Raw genomic sequence first — 27,361 nt, 5'->3', positions numbered from 1 at the left:
TTCCATTTAAATTACACTATTTAAAATGTCGGCTTGTACAAATTGGTATTTTTAATGGCAATAAAACCCCTTTGTTTCTTGCTGTCCTGTTCCATGGTGGCACTGATGTAACCCCTGCAGCCCTGCCCCTGTGGCACTGGGAACACTGGACATGCTGTCACCACGTGGGCACAGCAATCTGAGTGCTGGGAGCACTGATCACTGCCCTCCATGGATGTTTGACAGTGCTGCCAGCTAAGTGCCCCACAGCCTGGTAATATTTCAATTAAATGTTCAGGATGCCGCATGGAGAACGAGCTCCAGTGCTCATCCAGAGTGCACAACCCTGTATGGGCTTGGGTAGCAGAAGTAAAATGAAAAGTATCATGCACAGTAGACTTGTGATTAACGTCCTTGCTCTGCATGCCTTTCTCCCACCTTACCAATACACTTTCTGCTGCAGAATAAGACTTTTAGACACAAATCAAATTTCGATTCATGGCCACCTCATCACACAACCACCACTCAGTGCAGTGCCCTGTCTCACTCCTTGTCCACCACCTTTCAAACGTTGCCCACCTGAAAACTTTTATCAAGACCAATATTTTATCTCTGCCCCCACGACAAAATGTTCAAGAGCACAGCACAGCAATGAGACACAATCCCTGCTGGGATCTGCTAGAAACATTTCCAACAACAGTGATTTTGCAACTATCCACACCATGTATTAAGGCAAGAAATAATCCACTTGGGAGTTCATGATGTTCAATCCATATGGTCTCTTTCCTTAATAAATAGGTCAACAACATCAAGAAGAGAAGGCTAAGTATACTACACATCAATACTGGCCATATGCCATCAAATTTTTAATTCCACATATAATTAAGTAAATTCGCTAAGATTTTTTTTTCCTAAATACATTAAATGATTGTCATTCTCTTATTTTATTCTTTTTGAGGTCTTTATTAAGCAATTACTACTTCAGCTATGCCATTATCTTGCCTAGGATTGATGCCAAGCCAATAAGACAAATGGTAATACCCCATTAATTACAGCCTTTCATACCACTGGCACACCAGCTTTTTTCTGTCATCTGGGTCTTTCTACACTTCCTCAAAACCCAACTCCACCGGTCTTGAGTCATCAGCCAGCTCTTCTGAAACTCTTGGATGTAAAGTATCTGACCTGCCAATCTCAATCCTTCCAGACACAGCAGGTGCTTTGTTTCGCCCTGAAATAGGAGGCACTTAACCATTACAGGGCAGAATTACAACTTCCCTAATACAGTACAGAAATGCCCATTGAATTCTGCAGCTTTCTGATTTCTGATCCATTACCTTCTCCCTCCCACCCAGGAACACATCAAAGCCTGTCAAAATTATTACACTTCTGGCCTAAACAACTCCTAGACAGCTGCAAATTAAAGGAAAAATAAATTATGCCGTTCCAAATCCTTTCACCTTCCCAACTGCAAATGGCTGCTAGAATTAATTCAAAAGGACTAAACTGCCAGCTGTTTAAACTTAGCACAGACTCACCCAACCTGTTACCAGACTGGATCCTTTTGCTGCTTTTCTTGAGTTACAGTCAGCTCCAAACACCACCTGTCTCTTTTCTCCAAATTTCATTAAAGGAAAACTACACCTACACACACAGTAACAAATTGAGACAATTTGACCTGACAAGGTCTTGCACAAGCAAGCAAATTAGAAGCATCACTGCTGCCATTAACCTTTCCAAGTAAATATCAATTATTAAACTTGCTGCACTACCTCTGTCCCCAGTTTGCTGCTGTGAATTAAGAGGGTCATCAGCCTTTTTGACAGATCTTGTTCATTTACACCTGCTGCCTGCCAGCAGGGGAGCCCGCACACCCGCAGCCCCAGCGCTCAGCCAAGCTGCCTTAATTCATCAGTAATTACCCTAATGAGCCACATGCAGGACCCAAGGAGGAGGACAAGTTGTTCTGATAAATGGATGCATTGGTGTCAGGGGCACTCTCGGCAGACCTGGGTATTAGCAAAGTGGTCAAAAGCTTCTTTCCCAAAGTTGTCACTGGCTCAGCTGCTTGATTTCTAGTGATTTTTCTCTGGGTGTTTTTACTTGAGTTCCAGAAATTCCTCCCGACCACGTTCCCTGATTGAGTTTTACTATAAAAACTAGTATTCCTCTCCCTAGGAAAAAGTCACTACTGCTCCAGAGTCTGCAAAGGTGAGGGGGGCCAGAGGCAAGGTGAGCTCCTGGCCCTGCTCCCAGCCTGAGGATGTCATCTCCAGCACAGCACAGACCCAACCAACCAACTCCCCAAATCCACAGGTAAAACACACTATGTCCTCTCACACAGCACACTGCCAGGGACTTCCAGAGGCATTTGTGCAACACCAGCCATGGGGATTAAACACCTCAGGTGGATGAGCCAAATACCCTATCCAAAATTTGAGCGGCCCATATTGGTTGTCCAGGGTATTTACAGACAGTGGGAATGTCCTTCCACAACCAGAATCACACATGCAATTCAACATCACAGGCTGTTTCTCAGCCAGAATCAAATCCTTTTGAGACACACATTGTGTGTCTCGGTCCCTCTGCTTTACCCACTGAGTGCACCCAGGTCCTCAAGCAAAAACAATCCCGTGGATGGATTTTTTGCTCTGTCTGAGGCAAGACTATTCCAGACTGGAACTGGAGGGTTCCAGCCAGCCTAACAGAGCCAAAACAGAGACTGGGCAACAGCAGGAGCAAAACCTGAATGTGTTTGAGTTGCTCTTAGGTCTGCTCAAAGTGTTTTGGGAGCCATGTGAGAAGCAAAATGTCTCAAAATAACGTTGATGCCCAAAGCTCTGCAGAGAGAGGTGCTCCTCAGCCTTGTCTCCAGAGGGCTGGAGGTGGGAGGGCATCTTGTCTTAGACAAAGGCTGACTACTGGGTCACTTCAGGAAAGCAAAGCTGGAAGGAAACAAAAAGGCACATGGGGACAGCTGAAGCTATTTGTTAATTTATCTCTTCCAAACCCTAAGGCAGCAAGACATTAACGTCCATGCATATGAACTGAAACACAGAATAGGTGCTCAAGTTTTACTCTAACAGAGCACATTTCATTGTTTAAATTAAGGGAATTTTCCAAAAGCATTAATAAAACCCAAAGCTGCTTAAAAACCAGACCAACACAGTCTCCAGCAAGATAAATAACCCCCCAGACCCACCACAGAACAAAGCTGGTGGCAGGCACTCCTGGCTCTCTGCATAGCTGCAGCCCAGCTTTTGCTGGGAACGACAGATTTGTGTTTGGGAACGTGGAAGAGAGCGTTCCCAGCTTGGTGGGAGCAGGCCAGGGCTGGCTCAGCAGGGATGGACCAGGGGTAGGTACAGAGGGTTTGTAAGGCCATGATCAATTTGCATTCTGCAGGTGCTCACGGACAATCCCAAGCCACGTTCGGAGCCAAGAATTATGAACCTTGCGCTGTTGGACATCATGTAGCATGATTAAATATCATAACTCATCCTGGTAATAACTCCAGCTCTGCTATCCTGGAATGCTGTTGCCTCTCCATCTCTCCCATCCAACTTCCCCCTCCTTACTTCTTCCTGTGAGGTGGGGGTGGAGGAATATATGAATGGGCAGAATGGGCCTTGTTTCCCTAAAAGGGCTTTTTCATTACCACTATGTTGGCTCTCAGCCCCTGCTTTTTAATCATAATAGATCAGCCTGCTCTCCATTTACTTAAGCTTTTCCGATGTCGGAGGAAAGCACGTTTTTATTTGGCACACCTATTTTCACATCACGGGCACGCTGCCCCTGCTCATTATTAATAAATACACTTCGATTTATCACAAGCTCCATTTGAGTGCCACGGGGAGCCTGGGGCAAAAGGAGACAAATTCTTTTCTTAAGTTGTTCTGAAAGGTGCTGGGCTTGCCGACCCTCACCCCCATTAACCCAGCACAGCTAGTGTGCTCCTACTGGGAGCTGCACGGCCTGTGCAGCGGCAAACTCGGACTGATCCTGTGCCATCTCAATATATTTGTTCATTATCTTGCGCACACACAGAAGCATTTGGAAATGTACTCGGGGCACAGGCCAAATTGAATCATCTGCCTTCATTTTCCACACGATCTGAAGCTACAGCTGCTACAACAGGCTGTGGGATTTTTATTTTCCTTCCTTAACAGTTTTTTTTTTTTCCCCTCGCTCTTAAAGTCACAGCAGTCTCATTTTAAAACCCCTTGCTTTCGCTTGGGTTTGTATCTGTGTTGTACAAAATGGGTCTTGCATACACACAGGGTGGGAAAAGAAATTCCCAGCAACCTCTCTGCAAAGTTCTGAAGGAAAGACAGAAAGCAGAAGCCTCAGGGCTAGACATAATTAAGCTATTAATCTCAGAGATGCCTGTTCTGGTGGCTCAGATGGGTCTATTAATCCACTAATCCTGTCACCTCTGCCAGTGGACAGGCACCAGCAGGAATGGCACCCACCTACTCTGTGCTGCATTCTGGAGCCAAGAATGGTCCATGAAAACAAAGCTGCCCTTCCAGATCAGAAGGGCAAAGAGATCCACACAGCACTAAGCCAAGCTACCTCCTTTCAGGAACACATTAACTTCAAGAAGAAAGTTTAATTCCTTTTTCAAGCTCTGAAAGATCCACTTTAATTTGTCATGAGAGAGAGAGAGGACAGACCAAACTCAGCCTTTGGATTTCCATGTTACTGACTTCATGGTAAATCTATTTTGGCAGGAGCCACTTGGAGATAAGTGGGTAGTGCTGAGAGGCGTCCAAGTCCCAGAGTTTAGGTCCAAGCTTTCAGATCACCAGAGACAGGGATGAATCAACTTTATCATGCTCATCTATCTAAACTAATGCTGCTGAACACCACTTTACATCTCATCAGCAGGTAATGACTTTATCATCAGCTCTGCCAAAGGACCCTTTTTCAACTCTTTCTACAGGGTTGAAGAAAAATTTCCTGCGGCAACATTTCCTTCCAATAAAGAGCATGATTTCCTATAGCTACAAAATTTGATAACACCAACTGTTAAAAAAAGCTTATCAAAAGCAATTATATGGGCTGCCCCCTTACCAAAAATAGGATGAAAAGGACTCTTAAAACAATATTTTGGGAGACTTTTTTGCTAACAAATGCTTACATTTTATTATCAGTTCCCAGATAAGCTCATGTTTCTCTGGTAGACTATCAGCAGTAGCAGCTTTCTGCAGAAGGAGACAGTAAACTGCCTTAATAAATACAAATGGACAATTTAATTAAAATATATTGGAAACTTGGAAAAAGTACTATTTGTGGATGAAACAGTCTGTTAAGGGATTGCACTCAAGGCTAGCTCAGTGTATTTTAGGCAGGCAACAATAAGTGGCAGTGAAACATAGTGCACAGAGCTTTATTCCAATGATTAAAGACCACGTCAAAATTATAAACATCTGTTTTCCAGAAGGAGGCGGGGGAGAAAGTCACCCAGTTGCCTCTGGTTTTAATGTCTGAAACAAAACAAACCATTTGGCTTTAAAAATGCACTTCTTTAAACCTGAAAAGACCCACGTATCAAAACAAGGTGGAATCAGCTAAACACATTACTTCTGATTTGTTTCCTTGAAAATCCAGCCTTAATGCATTCTAACAAAATTTATCTATCCCAAGCATACCTCATAATGAGATCAACTGGGAAAAATATCAGGCTTGTTTGTATATTTTATACTTGCTCTAACTTGGCAGTTTGGAGATTATGTATTCCCCAGGTCCCTCCTTAAATCGTTTCACACGCTACAATTTGATTTTCTTTGCTTGCCCTTTTCCACAATTTTTTTTGATACATTTTATTGAGTTCTGGCTCAGAGGGAAACGTTTCCTTTGAATTAAGGGTGCAATCATTTTTTCTCCCCTCTAAATAAGGACATATGGCGTAGAAAGCAATGTTATGGTCTGAGTATTTTATGATTGAAGTAGGGGCTCATTTTAAAAAACGACAGTAGCATCAGGTTGGATTAGAGTAGTTTTTCTAATTGGGTGGTGCTGCTGTGGATACTGTGATGGGCCATCTTGGCCATAACTCATTTTTAAGTATGACATGTCCGTTTTTACTTACTGTGATGAAGAAGCAAACAGCAGCGGTGTTATGATACTGAAGGAAAATTGTCCTTTTTTTGGCAGTCACTCAGTTCCACGACGGTTTGAAGGTTAGTGTTTGCATATTTACCCGCCATGCAGACTGCTGGTCCCCTAATCCTGGTTTACTGGTTTCTTTTGGGTAATTTACATCAATAAACTGTGTTGCAGTCAAGCAGTCTGTAACACAGTGGTTCCTTTCTACCTCTCCCTGGGATGCAGAGAACTTGAATTGATGCTAGCAAAGGATTTCTGTGCTTAGACTGAGTCAGCTGCTAAAGCAAGCCAAGTACAACAACTTCCTGTAATAAAAAGTATTATCAGTGAAAAACTAAAATATTCAAAAGCCACTGATAGTTTCTCAGCTGCTTGAGCAACATTAACCACTCACTAACAACCTAACTTTACACCTTAATGCTTGCATCCAGGTATGAGGGTCACCTTCTCTTTCTAAGAGCAAATGAAACCCAAGCTCCTTTGGTGCGGGCAGCTGCCTTTGCAGTTTTTGGAAGACCTCCTGTGTGGAGCTGTGCTTAGCCAGGGCAATGTCCTGCAATGAGCTCAGCTCCAGCTCTCTGGAGACACTTGTGCAGATCCGGAGCCACTTGTAGCTAGGGAGGAGCTGTCTGACCCCACGGTTCGTGCCAGGTGCCATCTGAAGAGAGGCCAGTGCCCTGGAGAAGCCTTTCTCCGCGGTGCCCAGCACACAGAGGCCCTGTGGAGCAGTGGGTTGGCTTTTCTGCAGCTCTGGAACTGCTGCAATGGTTTCTCACAGTTTCTGGGCTGGCAGGTGGCCTCAGCAGAGCCAGCACCGCTTCCCCGCCACGGCCCGCGCTCTCAGGATCAGGAGCCTCGCTGCCATGCAAGAGCTAATGCTTATTTTGGAAAAAAAGCCGGTGCTTAAGCAGGCAAAACTGCTCGAATTTACAACTGCCATCAGGACTGCATAGCAAACCGCACTCTGCATGCCCCCAGCCGCACTTGGCAGATGGCAGCAGACAGCTGGGAAAATGTGGGTTTGACATCCGTCAGTGACAAACTGTGTCAGCACAGACCTGCTGGGGTTCCAGCCTGTGCCGAGGGGAAACAGCATCCCCAGCTCTTGAAGCAAACCTGCCTTCCACAACGGGGCACGCACACAGCTGCAGAGCCAACCCAGGGGCACGCACGGGGCTTGCGTGGCACAGCCTTGGTGGCGGGGTGTCTCCTGTGAGCAGCTGCCCTTTGGAGATGGTGCCAGCTGGATCCAACAGGGACCCGCTGCTGGCCAAAGCCAGCCCCAGCAGCAATGGTGGCAGCACCTCTGGAATAACACAGTCAGGAAATGGAAAAAGCTGCTGCACAGCAGCAGCTGCATCCAAAAAGAGGAGCAAGAACATGTGAGAGAAACAGCCCTGCAGTCACCCCATCAGTGAAGGAGGAGGAGGAGATGTAGGTAGCAGAGCAGGAGTTCCCCTGGAGCCTGTGCTGAAGATCACAACGAGGTGACAGGTCTCAAGGAGTAGCATCCAATACAGCCCATGAGAGAACTGAAAGCCTCTGAGCCTCTTAGAGCTGAAAGCCTCTGTGCCTCTTGAAAATAAGATTTGTAGCTTCAAGTTTCACATAAAGATGATTTGGACCTGTGACTCTCGGTTATAAAATGCCACCCAATATGCATCAAATAGAAAATTGATTTGGCATGGGTTTTTTTTAGTAATGGGAAAGAAATGGATACACTGAAGATGAGCTCAGAACTCTTACAGCAGATGCATCAAGTGTTACCAATCTGGTGCAGTGGACCATAGCAAAAGGATCACTGTAAGTAAAGTAGCTCCAAGCAGGACAGAGGAATGATTGACTAAGCATCCACTTAGCAAGGAGAGAGCTGTGTTCAGCTGGAGCCAACGGGCTAAATTAGGCTGAGCTTACACGATGCTTTTAAACACCATGTAGGAGGCAATCAGAACTGACAGCTTTAACATTGCTGCCATCTATGCATACAGATACCATCTATTAAAGGCTAATATCAACAGCTGTGATGTTCAAAGCAAAAGTAGATTTAATATACATATTAAATTGTCCAAAGCTGCAGGAGATGTTTCAAAATATATTAGGAAATTGCACCAAGAAAAATATCTCTATATATTACAGTAATTCTCTTCTGGCGATGCTACTCCACAAAACCAAGGGTTTTGATTTCAATATGAAAGGTGATGATAGCCTTCAAAAGTGATTTTAGTAAAAGAAGATCCCAAAAAGCAAGGTAAACTTATTACTAATTATGTCAGACAGGCAAAGCATTTAGTGCAGTTCAGCCTCAACCTTGGGAAGAAAACAGACATCCCCCAGCCTTCTGAGAGCTAAAGGAAGATATTAGACAACATTTGCAAAGAACAAAGTCAAGACCTGGTGCACAAGCTATAGAATGGGAGATAAGTCACACAGATGTTTCAGCTGATCTTGGAATATCCACTGAGAAAACAGATGAAAGACAAGTATTGGAGACGTATTTCAAAAGAGCAAGCAGGCCTGGCTGGGCTGCTATAGGCACAGTGCTGTGATACCAGGCTTGAGCAGCAGAAGAAAAAAGCAGAACAAGAGCAAATTGACTCAATTACATTATTTCAACAAGGTTTGCTGGAAAATTAATCTTCTTGAATAACTTTGGTTTCATTTCTTCAATAAGTTTGGCTGAAAAGGAAACTGGATAAATGTGATACATTCAGGATTCTAGATGCACTCATACTACAAGAGATTCTGATAAAAGTTAGTGCTATATAAATATCAATAAAGCATAATTTAAATGGAGACTGTATCAGCTGAGTTCTCAGAAAGTAGTGTCAATAAATAAATAAATGTTAATGTTTGCTACAAAAGGTAAAAGGATTTAAACAAGGTTTGCAGCTATTCAATAGTCCCATCAATATCTGAGAAAAAATGTTATCAAAAGCACTGCAGATAAAATTCATAGATGCTAATGATCCCTTTCTAGAATAAATAAGGAAGAGGAGGAGAAGGCAGCTTTAGGCAGCAGCTTGAATTCTGTGAAAAACACAGCTCAGGATAAAAAAAAACCTATCTCAAAGTAGGGCTGCACTATGGTTATGAGGAATGAGAGCAGCTGCCTGCAGCTCCGGCAGAAGAGAGGCTGTGCTGCCAAAGAGAGCCTGATGGGAAAAGCTGGGAGGTGACACTGGACTCGTGTGTCCTTATGGTCTTCCTGCAAAATGCTGCACCCGAAGGGAACTAATCCAACCCCTCAGCAAGGGAAGAGAGGCCACTTTCTCTTGGATACAGCATTGACAGGAATGACTTTGGAAGCTCTTCAGCCTCCCCAGAGCACCAGCAAGGCACAGCTCTACTGAGCAGACAGCCCCTGGTGGGTACAGCCTAACCTGTGGGGAAACTTGGGACAGTTGTCCTGAATTGCTCCAAGTTCCTCTTATGGGGACCACAGAGACCAACTAAACCATCATTTTAAAAAAGCAAAAACTGCCAGCAACTCTGCAGGTGTGGGGCACTGCAGGTCTCTCACCTACAGCTGGCACAAAAGCTGTCCCTGATGCTGCCTGACAGTGAAGGCAGCCTGCAAAACCCCTTTGAGTTCTTGCCCATGATTCAAGACAAACACACCCACATTCTTGCTCAACAATTCACTCAACCCCTCCAAGTGTCCTATGTGAAAAAGCTGTGCTTAGTTCAGTTGAGTTTCAAATTCATTGCTAGGACTCTGAGGCACCACAATGACACAATTAAAACACCACCAGATGTGTGTCATATAATACATGTTAAAAAAAGAAAAGACATACTGTGTGCAGATACAACAACAATTTGCTGTTCAAATTAATTCAGGAATCAGTACCATCCCTATAAACCCAATATATAAAACATATGCTACTGTAGGCATGCATAAATTGCACGCATTTTTATCCAGATAAAGCCACACGTGCAACTAATAAACAGAAGGGAAAAAAGAAAAGAAACAAAGTAAATAAATAAATGCAAAGGCTGCCTAGGGAATAATGAATTTTGCAGAAACTGCTGTCAAAGACCACAGGGTTGAGCAGAGCTCCAGCCCTGCTGGTCCCTGCCCCCAGCAGGACAGTCACAGCCTGGCCTTGGGCCATCAGAGCAGGCAATTCCCACGGAGTAGGAACGGGACCCCAGAACTGTGTTCTTGCCCAGCACTGGGGTGAGGTTAAGCTACAGTGGCACAGTTGAAATCACAGGAGAGAGTCTCTCACATGGGCAGGGTCTGGCTGATATTGTGTGTTCTCCAGCTGCCCTGCAGGGCAGCCCACAGTGGCACGTCCCTTTTATGGCTGACATCCCCTAGAACCTGGGAGAAAGGCTCCAGCCCCACAGAGATGGAGGAACTGCTGGCATTAAAGGCAACAAGAGAGCCACCACTTCAACATGGAAGGAACTGCTGGCTGGCAGGCACAGTGGGAATTTAGCAGAGCAGAGACAATTCACATGCACACCACCATAAATAGTTTTATTCCAGCACTTTCCTTTTTGAAGCCAGACCTACAATTTGCTTTTATTACTAATGCAAACTCTACAAAGCCCCTCCTTGAACTCTGCCTAGACTTTGGGATCTGTCCTTTCCCTGGCAGGGGTCTTTGTCCCCCTGCCAGCTGTCCCTTGTCTCCCACAGGCAGTGCAGAGCTAACCACAGCTGCTTCAGCTCAACAGGAGCCAGAGCCATTTTCTCCAGGCTCCCTGCACTAGCACATGAACCAAGCCAACTCTGGCAAACATCAGAGCAAACCTCACACCTCTGCAGGTCTGGATTTGAAGCAGAGGCAGCCCAAAACATCACTGTGTGTCTGGTTGTGATCATCCGTTGTGATCAGTCATGACATTGGAGTTGTCAAGGAAACTCTCAGTAAGGCCATGAGCTCCTACACCACCAGGGCAAGTTTTCTCATTTGAGGAAAGTGTTGAAACTATCAGAGCAAGCACAGCCAGCTCCTCAAGGAAACACAGAAGCAATTTCCTCTAAATGCCCAGGGGACATCCTGTTTGCTGATCGACATCCTGAAGAAAACAAAAATCTAAGAACAATTAGAGGCTAAGCAACTAAGGTGAAAGCCTTTGGTAATTTTCAGTCCCAAGTAACTAAAAAGGGGTGACAATTATTTTAGCTAATGATCACTTTGAGATTAATGTTCACAGCTGAGGAAGGGGAAGCAGCTCTTTAGAAGGCAGCACTGCTGTCAGGCTGAGCCCAGAGCTGCTTGAAATACCTGGTTGATAGTTGCTACCATCAAGGGACACAGGACACTACCCAAACATGCAAGGAACTAAAGCCAGCACCAAAAGATCAATGCAGATGGACTGGGATCCTGTCCTACCTTCTTCCCACTGATTCCAGTAGTTTATGGTAGAGAAAAATTCCTGTTGTTGGCCCTGTGTGTACTCTCATGATGTGCAGCACAGGAGTGGCTTGGCACTAGCTACACATTCCCTAAAACAGTGGTTTTGAACATTTCTCAGTCACAAAAGGACTGGCTGACACTCTGATACAGCTGAAAGAGTGAACTGCAGAGGTAGACACCAGGCAGACACCGAGGGTTATCCAGCTGGCCTGAATTGCTCCCTGAGAGTTTTGACATTCTCTCCTTACTGATTCTGGACAGAAAAATGTAATTGGTGCCTTCCAGAAAGGGGTCAGCCTGTGCCTGGGGATGAGCTGGGTCCAGAGGAGGGGAAGCCTGCCTAAGGCAGAGAAATGTGAGCCACTGCACCTGCACTGCTTCACAGAGGGCACAAAGGCTTGTCAAAGCCCAAAATAAACAAGTCCACCAGTTCAACTCCAAGCCCGATCTGAAGTTGATTTAAAGCATTGTAAATGCTTGTCAAAGTTTAAGCCAAACCTTCATTTTATTCAGGTTAAATAAGTTATCAATCAGTTTAGCTTGAACAGGAACAAGAAGCTTCTAAAATGAAATTAAAGTAGCAGCCCAGTTAATTGAGCCTGCTGCAGTCCTTCCCATAAGGATGGTCTTAGCTTCAGGAAATGCTCATCATCCTTGTCACATTTCTTGCAGAAAGGTATTTTAAACAGTAATAAGCATCTGCTTTCTCTACTTGTTCAGTGGGAAAGTCTAGAATTATATACACAGCACCTTAGAGGATGCTGTAATAGCAAGATGCATTTATTAATGATCCTACTAATGCTTCCTGAGAGCATCTCCAAATACTCTGTGAACACCCATCAAATTTCAATAGCAAGGATGTGCAGTGGGTAGTACTATCATCCCTTCTCAGAAGGGATGAAAAGACCAGATGACTTTGGGAACATCAAGCAATGAACCTGGAATAAGGCTGGGACTACAACTACAAAGGAAACAGGACGGCTAAAAGCTCTGAAGCTTTTAACAGCAACCATCTTGCATCTTAACCACAAGATCATTCTCCCTGGGTGACATGTAAGCAAATATTTCTTAGAATGAAAGCATAATGTTAATAGAGTAGAGCTTGCTGAGAAAGCAAAAAAAGGAATTGCTGCTTTCTTGGATATTACATGGAAACCCTACACTTCCACAGGAAATATTTTAGTAAAAAGAGACATAGAGTTACAGCATGAAAAAATGAAGCCACCAGATCAGGCAGTTTTTGTGAAAAAGGGTTAAGAGAGCATGGCCTTTGCTATTTGGAAGATCTGGTGGGATTCAGGACTGCTCTTGATACATGGGTCAGTGAGGTTTTGCTGCGGCACAAAGATCTGTGTCTGAGTGCTGCCCAAAGCAGGTACCTGGGATACAGATCTGGGAAATGACCAAGGTCTGTCACACCATGGGATCTTTACAAGCAGCAGTGGGGCCCAGAACCATGGGAAACAGAACTGAAGCCTCAATCCAGAGACCAGAAGTCAGGAAAAGGACTTCTCTGAACTGCAGCTCTTCCTGAAAGAGCAAGTCTGGGAGAGAGAACAAAGCCCAAAATAACAAAATTCATGAAGCCTCTATGGGTAGAGCTAAATAACCAGGTAATTATCCAGATTTTATTGTTCCTTTGTTGCTGCCTGCAGATGAGAACAATAGAAGTAGCAAGCAGGGATGGCCAAAGCCTCTAAAATATTGATGCAGAGATTGAACATCTCTTCTGGAGATGTGAAACTGGTCTCACATGGAGCTTTTGTGCTAACAGTTGTCTCAGTAGACATTCAAATTCCTTACAACAATACATGTCTAGATACAACTGCAGTGTAAATATCCTTGCTCAAAACACTTTGCATCTTACTGCTGCTCACACCGTACCTGGCAGTTTCCTATCTAAAACAGTATTACTTTGTAAAGGAAACCATTAACAGAGGGCTAAAGGAAACAATCTTATTCACTGAACCAACACTGTTGTCTCAGCAAAACGAAGCAATTAACATCTGAGTTCACAGGAAAATATATTAGCACAACAGATGCATGTGCATGTATTTCGGCCCTTTGGTAAAATGTGCTGTTTTGGGGCCAGATGTTTCTGCTCATGCCAAAGAAGAATACAGCTGCATCAAGCTGTGAATATTTCTTCTGATCTGTCAAAATCTGCTATGAACTATAAGAGAAAAAAACAGTACTGAAGTTTGAAATAGAAGTCTGTTTTCCACTGGGGATTTTACCACCATCTGTATTTTAAAAGCTTTAGTACAACTTGACAGAGCCTGAAAAAGTTTGCAGCACAATAGGTAAAGCACATTGAAATAACATTCAAGTAAGGTTTCTGGTAGAGTAGAAACATATGGTAAAAGACTAGTTTTATGCATTTTTCCTCTTAAAAATGAATTTATACTTATTAGTTGGATTTACAACACGATTAAATTGTATGGCCTTTTTTGTACTGTGCTGCCATTATGAGCTGAACTCTCATTACTGAGATGATAGAGCAATATTGAATTACTGGGCAAACAAGGTCCTTTTTCAAAAACACCACAGCAATTGCTTTTCTCACGGTTTCTAAAACCAGGTGTTGCTTTTTCCTGCATTAATAGAATTACTATGGATTTGCACTGATGCAAGAGCAAAATCATATCATTTTACCAAAGCCATAAAAAAGGAGCCAAAATGGAAACAGAACAGCTAAGCAGAAAACATGAAAGCATCTTGTAACACCATTAATAAGTTCACAAACTGCAACACATTTGTCAAGGCTTGGTGTTGTCCCTCCTAAAAATCATCCACCCAGCAGGGCCAGCATGCTGCCACCTCCCAAGGCCACCTGTGCAAAAGCCTGTAACTCACCTCACAGAAACCTCTGTTTTATCCCCTCAGACCACCTCCTTCTGCCCCAGGGAGAGTGCAGTGGCAGGAGCAGCCTCCAACAGTGACTTGCTTGAGTAAGTGGCTGCACCATTATTTTCTGACAAATCCTAAAACTGAGATTTTCTAACCACAACTTGACTCCTAAAGGCACTGAGATTCCAATCTCTGCTGTCTTATCCCCAAAATTTCAGCCTTAACAAACAAATTAAAACTTCTGAAACAGACAAACATATATGGTACAGTACAAACGAAGCAGAACGTAGCTGGGTGTTTCTGAACTGAACTCAGTTTTCCATTCTGCTCTTCTCAGCTCTCCACATTCATCTGCCAGCAGCCAGGCAGCTGTGCTGCCTTCCAGGTGTGCAGCACAGCTTTGCCACTGACAGGGTTATCTATTTTACAAAGAATTATGCTGGCAGTGAAAATCACAGTAGAATTGTTTTGAAAGAAGCAAGCCTCAGATGGACAATTTAGATTTCACAGAAGTTGAAAAAGGATTTGCAGGTTCAAATTATTAATCAACACCCTGCCAGGCGGGGGCCAAGAGCAATCTGCCAGCACTGAGCTTTCTTGGACTTAGACTGTAAAATCTGGATTTTAGATTGACTCGGTCAGCAGAAGGATTTTTGTGCCTACAGCCCTTTCCTTCTGAAGTATCCTGGCAAAATGGATCTCTGGTTTTTAGGAACCAGTACAAACTTAGGGATGGTGGGGTAAATTCTTTAAGGAAATTAGGGATTTGGAGGCATTCTGAGCCAGAGGACACACTGCACATGACAAGGTTACTTCCCTGTAGTTAAAATCGTGTTCCAGCTGCAACAAGACAGTACAAACTGCCCCTGGGGTCATGTGGGGCCTTTCTTTTGTTAGCAAGAAATACAGAAAAAACTGGCCAGAAAAAGCAGGTGCTTATGGAGAAACCAGTCTTTTGCTGCAACATTGTCAGCTCTCCTCCATGTCAGTCAGGACAACAAAGGCTGCTCTGGGAAGAAAGAATTTAATTGTAATAAGCACCTAGCAGAGTGTAACAATGGTTAATCACAGAGAAGCACACAGTGGGTGCCTCCAGTCACATCAGGCTACCTTCAGCATCCTTTTGGCTTGACCTGTCAAGTTACATGCCTTCAGAATTCTGCAGGGACAAACTTAAAATTAAAAAAAAAAAAAGGGGGGTGGGGGGTGGATCAGGGAAAAAAGGGGAAATTATCCATTAACTGTTTTAAAGAAAATGCTAACTAATGCTCTTCCTCAAACAAAAAAGTAAAGCACATAGAGAGACAGTCCACCATTAGCTGCCTATTTCTCTAAACACCATCACTATATCTCCTGGGGAACAGTCTCTGACAGCAGCGAGAGGCTCCTCCTGCTCTCACATCTGAAGCCCCGGAGTGTGCAGGGCTGGATGTTTCAGGTGTGAGCAGCAGAAGGGCAGGGGAAGGTGAATGAACAAGACAGGAAGCCCCAACACGTGAGCCAGAGAGCACCTGGTCCAGGTCTCCTCTCTCCTGCATATCTCTGTTACAAAGAAGTGTAGCAAGATGAAAATTGGGAGCTTGAGGCCAAAACCAAAATAGAAAAAAGAGGATATGCTCCCACAGAAACTGTTGAAAGCAGTGATTTAATTTTTTTTTATGTTTACATTAAATGTGTCTCAGAGAGGCTGTCCACAGAAGCATCACACCACAGCTCCCGTTGCACTATATTATAATACTGCTCCTTTCCTCTTGCCAGCTACTCATCAAGGGTTGCCACCAGCACAGCCCTCTGTTCTTTCAGATCTAGTCAGAAGGCAAATTAGTTGCAGCCTGATGGGGGAGTGCTAAATTTTTCATTACAATCTTTCTCCGGAGGTTTGGTGTTTAATAATTTGTACTGTATAAAATTTCACATATGGGAAAACATGGCACCACACAGCCTCTCCAGATGCTGGGCTTTTTTCCTTGCTGCTAATCATGTGAGCCCCCCAGCTAAAGAAGTGGATTTAGGGCATAATTAAAGCTTTATACTTTAGTAGTAATATGGGTAAATCTCAATTTTATTTTTGAGAGGAACACACCACATTTGTAAATTCCCATTTCACTGAGGATCAGTTTTCACACAGGCTTTGTACCCGGGCTGCTTTGTTGCTAATATACCATGGAACATAAAGCATGTAAGCAGCTCGTGGTGCTGTGAAAGACACACACCCCTGCTCAGCCACTGCAGAGGCTCTTTAATTCCTTCTGATCAATCCAAGAGCAGTGGTGGCTGTCCAAGGGACATCTGTATGGAGCCTTCACATCATCTGCCCTGGTTTTCATCACATAATTTGGCAGGGGAGTCTCTCAGATTGGTCACATGAACTTCTAACTTCTGGAAGTTTAGTTATAGCCCTAAGCAGAGCTGAAATGATTTAAATTTGCTGCTGCTCTCCTAAAGCTCCCCCAAAGCCAGGACCCTCCTTCCCTCCCCACAGAGCACAAAAACCACAAGGCTGCTGTCGTGCGTGGGAATGCTGAGCCCTCTCCCATCTTCCCACCATGGCTTTCTCCCCTTGTGCCTGATGAGAACAGCAACCTGGAACTTGCTTTTGGGACTAACTGCAGCTGCACACAGAGCACGAGGCTCACATGCTGGCCAAGAGCCCCAAAAGCCTCCCTGGGAAGTGGGACTGAAGTGGGACCCAAGCAGGGGACAGACAGGAGGGTCAGTGGAAGGGAAGAAGAGGTGCTGGCAGAAAGACAGGAGACAGGAATAGCTGTGTGATGGTCAGCATTCTGAGGAGTAATTTTAATTATTTGTTGAATTCTAGAGTATAATCCCCCTAAAAAAAGGAAGTATCCCAGGGATTACAGTCCCAGGATGGCAACTTGGTATTTTAAATCCTTTCCCTCTTGTCCTAAACATACTCATAAGTAAATTCAGAAAATGCAGAGAGGAGTACAATGATCACCTTTCACAATATGGTTTTAATTCAATCTAAGTTTCTTCCATCTGCTCAAGAGACCTACACACTGCCTTAAAATGAAATCCTTTGGTGCTATCATGGAGTTCTGATTTCCCGAAGGAAAACCAAGTGATAAAGAGCCAGTTCCCACTGGCACAGTAAAAAGCTACACTGTTCTTTGGCAAACCTTGTGCTTCAACAGAAAGCAGAGATTCCAGCTTTGCCATTAAGCATCCCTGTGCCCCTCCATCATGGTTCAAAGCCAGGTTTTACTCTACCAATCAGTAGCAACACTGGGTAAAGTAAAACTGTTACCATGGATAAGCATCTACTCAGCTCTCAGAACCTGAAGTATGCCAGCAAATACATCAGATGACCTAGAGCTGAGAAATAATGACCTTGGAAGTGAGAATTTATTTCTGTTTATATCCATCTTCACTATCACAGCTTAAACTAAATCAAGCATCCATATTGTATCCTTCCAAAAAGTCTTGAAATGCTCTTTGCTGAAATAAAGAGCTTATTACAGGTTGAAATTTTACTTGTTTAGTAACTGGTTATATATGTCAAATCACTACAACCAACACAGGACAGACAGCTCCCAAACTCAGTAAACCTTCCTGGTGGCCACGAGACTTCTGACATAAAACTCTGGTAACAGAATTTAGATACAGGAAAATAATCTGAGTACTTTAAAGTGCTTTTTAAACGCCTGTGAGTTCCAGTTTCACTGACATGTCTAGGTTCTGCTGGGTGAAGGCTGTCAGCTCTGAGATCCTGTGTTTTTCACCACAGCTTCATGAAGGCTTGGAGCCCAGTTGTGAGTAGCAGTGCCATGTACCTGCCCACAGAGCAAAGTGACCTCGAGGAGGCTCACTCATCCCAAAGCCTAGCACTCATTTCCATGAAATCCCCGGGCAGGAAAATACACATACGGAGAGATAATAGAGGCAAAGCCTCCATGTCAAAGAGCAGATTGGACTCTTGCCATCAGGCCTGTGACAGCAATCCCCAATTCTCCAGGACATCTGCTGATCCAGCAGAACCCAAGCCGTGTGTCCAGCAGCCAGGACAGCACAGGGGCTGGCAGACACGGCAGAGCCAAGTCCTACCCCAGCTCTGACACCAGGCACATTCTTCTCCACCATCGCCCTCCCTCTCTTTTTTGTTTTTTTCCCCTTAAACAGAAACCAGTTCTACATAATGTCATTATGCTCAGCTTGTGAGGCCGAGTTTATCTGTGACTGCCAAAAGCACTGTAATCTCCAGCACCAAGTATGATTGCTCTGTCATCGTGCATCTCTACAGATAGCAGTGCTCAGGGTGTCCTCAGAATGGGAAGAGGTCAAACCACTGATGTTAAACCCGTGAGGCCTGAGAGCTAAAGGACGAGCTGCAATATCAGTTTTTGCCAGAGGAAACTCATCCATGTTCTGATTTGTCAAGAGAAGGATTTATATCAACTTATACCAGATAAGGAACATGGGAAATAAATACCTAAGTCAGAACTTACTAATGGGTATTATTTCTCAGATAGTAGCAAGTTAATGCTATATAGCTAGGCAACAAAGCCATGCCATCCTTGATAAAGGCATAAACACATTAAAGGAATAATCCCTGTGTGACATGAGGTTACTTGTGCATTCATAAAATTTTCACTGCTGCTGCCAGCATTGCCTTTTAAAAATCACTGCTCTGTCCCAGCTGGATCAAACCCTGCAGCCCATCATCTGCTTCTCCTTCAATATGCACAAACATGCAGAGAATCCCATTATAAAGCCTTTTTTAAAGGATAAATAGAAGTCTCTCGTATCACAGACAAACCAGCAGCTTGACCTAATTCCAGTGGTTCCACATTATTTCCAGTATCAATTTCTCTATCAGTTACACTCTGTCAGGAAACACCAGGGTCACACTTCGCTCCCCAGGCCCAGATGCAGGGAAGGAAGAAAGATTTTTTTTCACTGCCTTAAGGACACTGAGAAAACTTGCAGAAGATCCAAACCAGAAATGCAAATTCTCATTATAAAATAGTTTAAACTACTCTTTTTCATAAAAGAATTAAGACTATAACAATCTCTCATTACAGAAAGACATATTTAGTAAAGTAAGACCGCTTGAAGATATTTTGTGTTTTCTAAATTCCTGTGCAACGAGACAATTCAAAAACTGACCATTTACAAGGTTTAGGTGCTCTCCTCATCAGTTACTGCAAAATATCAAATTGATTCATTACTGGCATGCACATTTAAAATAAACACTCTGCTTCCATTAACGTTCAAGAAAGCCACACTGGAGTAATAAGCCAAGATTCACACATCAGGATCTGAGTTGTCAGAGCTCTGCTAACATCACTGACTAGTTCAATTATAGAGGGACAGTAACGAAAAGAGAAGCCAAAACAAGTATTCACCATCACAGCAGAGTGGATTACATAGAAGAGCATTATTTTGAAGCACCTTTTTCTTCTCCAAGGATGGTTAATTGAAAAAAAAAAAAAAAAAAAAAAAGGAAAAACCAACATTACATTGTCTGTATGAAAAATGGAGAGAGGAGAAAACAGGCTATGGCTGAAAAAAACATACTGCCATCTCTATCTGCAATCCTTTCACCTCCCTGATGAGATCTTGGGGCAGAAGAGAAACTTGTGTTAAAATTTCACAGCACATGGCTTTACAAGCTCCATGTTGCTTTATCAACCATTAAAAAATCACTTCAATAGGAAAATCTACCTCAAATTGTATGAATTGCCTCATTTTAGGCAAACTCTGAAGGATTGTGGTTTACTGAGCAGCAAATGCAAGTCATCTAACATTGAACATGACTCCCTCTTTCAGTAAATAAGCTGCTGAAAACAAAACACTGATGCCAGTTTGTAAGATTTAATGAATATGCAGAGTGGTAAATTAATAGACTGTGCCCCAGAGCTGTTCCTTTAGAATGTTACTGTTATAATAAAATTAGGTAAGTATCCAATGAAACTTCAGCACCCTGGGCTGGTGCCATCTAATTGAAGCTTACAACTTGATTGGAGATTCCTTGTATCTTATACATTTGCTTTGTAGAGTTCAATAGCTGGTGGCCTTGGCTCTAACTTAATTACAAAGCAGAAAGGTAACATTTGGATAAGCTGAAATGGCAAATTTCACCGGTCCTCACGCTGCTTTAAGTGGACTAATAGCTCCTAATCACACAGAACAAATGTGTCTTTAAAGTGAAGACACAGAATTAAAGGGCTGGGTCCTGCATGTCTCTGATCACCAATGAAAGCAGTGGAGTGGGGGGCAGCCAGTGCCCACCAAGCAGCCGAAGATCAGGACAGACAATGCTGAGAGTCACAATTAACAGACCCAGGAGGGCAACAAGCCCCAGTTTGAGTCTTGTGAACGACCATGGTAGAGCCTGAAGACATCCTGAAGGCGAGAAAACATCAGGTGTAAAGGGAGTGAAAGTAAAATGGCAGCTGAAAGTGGTGACTGCAGTCACCTGCCCAAAGTTAATTCTCTCCAGGGCTGAAGGAGAACACATTTCACCTGGTACCTGTTGCAAGGGGCAGGAGGGAGAGGTGGGAGGGCCTGGGCAGGGTCTGAGGTGGTGCATACCCACACCTTTCACATGTATTTTTCCACAATATAACAATGATCTGATGGAAAGAGTTGATTGGCAGATGCCAAGTAAAACACTTCAAAAAGATAAAAAAAGCCACAGGAAAGCAAGGCTTTGTAACTTTCTAAAAGATAAGATGGAGCATGTTCACTGCAAACAAACCCACCTCCACATCCCACGTACACTTGCACCGTGTGGCAGTCCATTAACACTCAGTGTTTCACTGATTAAAAAGAAAATTTAATGCATCTGTCGGAACACAGAGACAGAATAAATATCCTTATCGTTCCATTTACTGTAAATAATACTTAAGTGCAAGTCAAATATTAGCTATATTCAGCACAGCATCATAACAAAACAGGCACTGCTAACATTATGGTCCCAAACTGTGTTACTTGTAATTAACATCTGACATATATCTGCTTTTGCAATCACCCATTACTGATTAAATGACAAGGCACAATGTCAGATGCATAATCTGATTGGTTGGTGCTCAGTTACCAAGGTGTTACATTTGGAAATTGCCTGTGAATTGATTTCTTTTATTGAATTAATAAGTGTTATCATACTGTACAGAAGGCAAAATTGCTACTGAATGTGAGTGATAACATATAATTACAGAAAATCAAATCCTAATCTGCAGAGCCAAGCCAGGTGTCAACATTTTAATTGTAGTTGGGGAAGCACACTAACACCACAGAGCAGAGGGAGGATGGGAAGAGATCTCTCAAGTGTAGGAAGAAATATATTGCATAAAGAACCAACTTTAGTTAGGCATGATATCAACCTCGAGGGATGCCAGCCACTCATGTACAGAAAAATTAGATTTAATTTTTCATTTTTGACTATAATCCCACATGCTGGGACACCTGACTGTCATGCAGACCCTAATCTATCTCTCAGTGTCTTAGATTTGCAGTTTCAGGAGAAAGTTTCTGAAAGATTTTAGGAGATACAAGCATAAAATATGGAAATTGTGCACTTCCACTATTCGTTCCATAAAAACTAAGAAAATAATATCCCTTCTGTCCCCAGAAGGATCAAATCCCTTTGAGATCATATCACAGCTTTCTGCTATGAATAAAACCACAAAGGTTTTATTAATTTCAGTAACTTTGCATACTTTTTGAGTGAAAAAATATGTTTTCAGGCCATTTCCTAGTTGCTGTGCCCATTAGCCTGCAAACACTGCACTAATGCAGCTACTGGCACTGGAAGTGATGATGTTAAATTGGTGTAACCCTGCTGCATGGACACTCAAATTAGCTGGTTCCAATACATTTGATCTGTCTCGGGCACTCCTAAACCAATTTGAGTGTTCATGCTAAGGGACTGCACCACTCTAACTATGTGTACTCAGAAAATGATGTTGCTAAATTAGTGCCATTTCTTTGGATTAAGGAGAGCCCTGGCTTCCCCTGGGGAATGAGCCATTCCAGCCACCACAACCAGCTTGGCAGGCTGTGACTCTCACTCAGCACTGCTTATCCAAAGCCCTTCCTCATCCTCCCCTGTCCAGGCAATTCTAATCCCTAGCATCTCCAGCCCTTCCTCCTCTCTGCTGCTGCCTTCCCACCATCAGCACTGAGACACCTTCTCCCACTGCCACCCCCTGGGCTCTGCTGCTGTTTCTCCTGACAGCCAAACAGAGCTGCTCACCATCAGGTACAAGCTGCCAGCCTTTCCTGCCCTGAATGCCTCTCCATTTGGCAATCTGTGATCTCTGTCCTCAGGAAAAAGACCTGGCTAGGCACGAGATGGGGGGCACAGTCAGGAAGCACCAGGGGTACGTGACAAAGCTTGGTTCAAAGACCACACCACTCCCCTACTGCACCACCAGCCAGCTCCTAATTTGCAAAACATCTGTTCAAATCATCGGCTTTTCCTTTTGTTCAGGGATAAAGGGGATAGGTTAAGTCATCCTGTTGGCATACAGAGAGAGAAGTTAAGCCCCATGCTACTACCACCCAGCTGGCAAGGTATCTTGGCAGCAGGATGGCATATAAACATTTTTAATGAAGCTCTTTCCAAATTAATTCCTTTTATGTTTCGGTTTTCGGGGTAATAGTGAAAGTTCCTTGAGCTCCAAACCCCTGAGCTTAGCTGTGAGACAACCAGGGCAGCAAGTGTCTTCCCAGCACAGTTTCACCCCTGGTCATGGCTTTGTGTCTCAAGAACTGCAAGAGCATCTGGCACGTACAGTTGTCCAGGGTGGTAAGGAAAAATAGCAATCTAGGCAAGAGTATGCAGCATGATCAAGTGAGGTTCCTGGGTAAGCAAAATCTTGGCTAGGTACAAACAAGCCACCATTGCACAGAAAAGGGAGAGAACTGCACCTCTCCAGCCCAAACACATCTTAATTCTGTACACTGACCAGTCTTCTAGACACTAATAAAGTTGTTGGAAGAAAAAAACCCCAAACTAACAAACACTTATTACTGGAGCTGAAGTAACGTATTTTTAAAAGAAAATTTCTACAACATGAGATGTATAACTTGGCTCTACAGCGATCGCTGTGGGGAAAATAACTGCTAGGAGTTGCTGTATGCCTGAAGACTGTGAATTCTGGAGAACAGGAGGAATCAGATTCACAGGAGAAGTCTGAACTGCTATAACAGGGAAAATCCAGCCATGTAGAAGAGAAGCCTTCTTTCAAATACTTTTCTCCTGCAGTTAAAGGTAGTGCTGGGGAGCAGAACTGCAGGAGAATGAAAGCCTGCACGGATTGAGATGAACTGCACCAACCTGGAGGCCTTTTGCTGTGATGAACACCAGCATGACCTCCACACAGGAGCTCCGGAACAGAGACAAGCAGCTAATTGGGTTTCCTTTGCAGACACTCAATTTACAGCCACTTCCTGACCTCGGCTTTACAGCGCTTGGAGCCTCGCTGGTTTAATGAGCTAAAATCCATGCTTTTCCACAAACTGAACCTGCCCAGGTACATTTCTGTATCTTTCCTAGGCTGTGGTCACCACAGAGCAGCAGCAGCTTGCTGCTCCCCAGCCAACCCTTTTTTTTTTTTTTTTTTTTTTTTTGGAAGACCATGGGGAGGATGCAGCCTCCACAGCTCCTTTCTGCAGCAGAAGAGAACATGTGGAGTGGTCAGACAGAGCAGCACCAGGCTGCCACTCGCCAAAGGAACACCTCACCCCAGCCTGATGCACTTCTTCCATTCCAAGGAGACAGAGCCCAAACAGCCCAGACGTGACAGTCCCATGGCAGCTTTAGGTGATGTGAGTTATAAGCTATCCAATTCCCACTCCTCTCTTTGCCCCCAGCCATATGTTCCCACCTTCTCTCTTGCACCCGTACCTTTATGACTAAGTGGTGAGACAATTCAGGAAATTAACCCAAAGAAAAGTAATTTTTTTTCTCATCGCTTTAGCTTTTGGCTGGTTGAGCTCTCTCCAGCAGTCACGAATGCTCACACTGTTGGCTGAGGGAGAGGGAACATGTGGCCAGAAGCATCAGGGAGGCAGCTGGAGACCCCTGGCCCTGTTAAGATGGGACCATGCTGGAAGCACAGCAAAGGGCAAGCTCTGCCTGCCCTGTTTTACAGGGATCTTCCTAAGTTCAAAGGAGGATGAGGCTGGAACCCAACCTGGTTGTTTAGAAGGTAAGATTTCAAATAGACAATTTGCTCTTTTCTGCAATAATTACTCCACGTTTTTCTGTGCAAAACCACGGTTACAGCTACTCCAGATCTTGCTGTTCTGTGGGAGAGATTCCCAGGATGCATCTTCCTTCAATAATCTCCTGTATATTGCTGCAACTGACTTGGGCACCTACTTAATCCGTAACCTTACAGCTCCTGTCAAGCAGACTGTGAGCCTCTCTAGACCTGCATTATCCATTACCAAATTTTCATTTTTATTAAACTCAGTAGAGACTTTTTCTCTTCTCCTCTAGGAAGCATGAGTTCTCTTTTGTCATTTATTCCACGAATGATTTATACCAAGAGCCTGTCAACTATAGGAGATACTTGCTTGTGCTTACCATACCTGCAAGTAGCTCTGTCCTTTCTGGGTCATTACTAATAAAGCACTTATCCCTCATACAAGCACAAATGCCTCCCTGTGCTCTCATAGGTCTTTATCTGAGCACTTCAGAGTCCTCAGAGGATTTATCCTCACAGTGCTCTGGCGAGCTGGGCATCGGTGTGATTTCTGTTACACAGATAAAGAACGGGGCTTAGAGACTGAATCTGGCTCTTTGCTGCTTCAAGGAGACTTAATCTCCTGAATCAGGATGCTGTAACCACTGATGATTCTTCCTTACTCCCCCCCACCTGCTTCCTCTTGGGACAGCAGGAAACTACTCCAGGTTGATGCCACGTTCTCTCCTTTAGCAGACAGCCCTGCTCCAGCAGAGTACTGCTGCTCCAGCCTGCAGGGGAGAAGGCTTCAGCCTGGGGCCACTGCTTACTGCTCAAATGCTTATGAAAGAGAGAACCAGACCCCCACCTCCCAAGCCTGCATGACCCAAATCATCACCCTCCATCCTGGCTCCCCACTCACAGATGAGTCATGAGATGAAGTCTCCCTGCTGCTCAGCACCATCACTCCGCAGCCAGCCAGATTTCATGAACAACAGTAAAACAAATATATTTGTCTTGCAACTACAGCGCCAAGACAAGCAAGGAGCAAAGCTGGGGGCCAACTGTAACACCACAGATTTTGGCAGCCAGCCTTCTTTCCAGCTCCTTATATATTTTTGTCCCAACTTTCCACCCAGGTCTCCCTCTTTTTGGTATTTCTGGGCAGATCATAACACCACTGAAGAGCAACAAACGTCTGCGTGGCTCAGTGCTTGCCCTTGATGAATTAAGGCATCTCCACACTCTCTCCTCTCCCACTCTTTCCAGCACCACTTTATCACAGGCAAGGCTGAGAAACCTGTTGCTGCTGTGTTTCTCTTTTAAACCCTAAAGCCAACTGGAGAACTAGAATTTAACCACACAGCTGCTGAATGCAGTTAAGATTAATACATGGTGGCCAAACAAAACATTGCTTTTAAAATGCAATTTGTGCTTGGCACTGGACACACTGGGAAAATTCAGAGCAAACTGCACTACAGACCAGCTCATAACCCCATGCAGAAAGTACTTTGATGTCCACAATTGACATCTGACAGCCTTAATGCATTTTGGAAAGGGCAGTAGAGTAGAAAGCCCCTGCACTAATCACAACTGATACAAGAAAACTCATTTTTTCGTCTACTTGGTTGTAAAATTCTATGTGTGCACACACCCTATTTTCCAAAATCTATTTAAAAAAAAAAAAAAATCAGAGCAAGATGGTGGGAAAAAAATGATAAATTCTGGCAAGTTAAATTTTTTAGCCTGGAAAGTCCTCCTTTTTTGATCCAAAATACACCTTGCAGTTTTCTGGTACCATAGGGGAAAGGAAGTTACAATAAAAACCTTTCACCTGTGGTTATCTTGTCTGACCCTCATGCACCTCCATCCTGCTGTACTGACCTGCAGCTGTATTCATCTGCACAGGTATTTATGGTCAATCTCTTGCAGACAGAATTCATATTTCCCCATCCCAATAAAAGTTAGTTCAAAGCAGGCTGCTCCCATTGAAGTCCATGGGAGATTTTTTTCTTCCATCAACTTGAGCAGGAGCTGGGTTGGGCTCACTGAGATTGTTTGCTCCAGGAAAATCCTCACTTGTTGATTAGGGCTCAGCAGGAATAAACACAAAGAATATTTTATTTTCATTGATAACTCCCATTCCCCAAATAATTTGAAATAAATCCTCCAATTTAATTTCAAGCTGCTTTTCTGCTGTGCTTGGTTGCTGAAGGAGAAAAGATTCTGCAGAAAGCAGCACAGGTGAATTACATTTGCTCAACATTTTCACCATTAAATAATCTGCACATAACTCAGGCTCACTTGAATGGTACACTGCACTGACCTGACATAAAATATAGCTCTGCTAAGCCAAAAAAGATAAAACAGGGATACCTTCATATTTAAAGGAGAAACAGTGAGGGATTTCAGACTTTAATGAGATACAGATGCTGACCACTGAATGAATCACTCTGCCCATAATTAAAGAGTCTTCTGATGTCTGAAGACTCTTCCTGTCATGAAAACTCTTGGATGCCATTTCATCTCCATCCTAAGCCTGATTTCAGACTGAAAGAGGGGAATCCAAATGTTGATGTCACCCCAGACACCACTTATATTCTCCATTTCCCTTTTGAAGAACTTGGTATTAATTTCTGTCTATTCAGGTTTTATGTTTTTATAGGTCTTCAGGCACCCTTAGAGCTAGACAGGAGATATGAAAAATCAACAAGGAACCAAGGAATTTCCAGGCACCATGTTTTAGTATTTTATGCAAACCAGCAATATTTAAATCAGGGATCTCTCTCACTAACCCACCGTATAAAATCAGAAAATTCCACCTTTGTGTACAAGAACACAACAAAAACATTTTACAGTTTTGTTGATGTTTCAACTGTAACAATTCAAGGACCC

General features: G+C 43.7%; 1 protein-coding gene across 2 annotated transcripts in view; it reads right to left on the bottom strand.

Moving 5' to 3' along the window:
• The window catches only part of FBRSL1 (fibrosin like 1), a 503,248-nt gene that overhangs the window by 283,542 nt on the left and 192,345 nt on the right, over positions 1 to 27,361 (bottom strand). The gene's annotated exons all lie outside the window — the stretch shown is intronic.

Source organism: Cinclus cinclus, chromosome 17, assembly GCF_963662255.1.
Source record: "Cinclus cinclus chromosome 17, bCinCin1.1, whole genome shotgun sequence".
Lineage (NCBI taxonomy): Eukaryota > Metazoa > Chordata > Aves > Passeriformes > Cinclidae > Cinclus > Cinclus cinclus.
The sequence above is the reverse complement of the archived record's forward strand: the minus strand, read 5'-3'. Positions and strand labels throughout refer to the sequence as shown.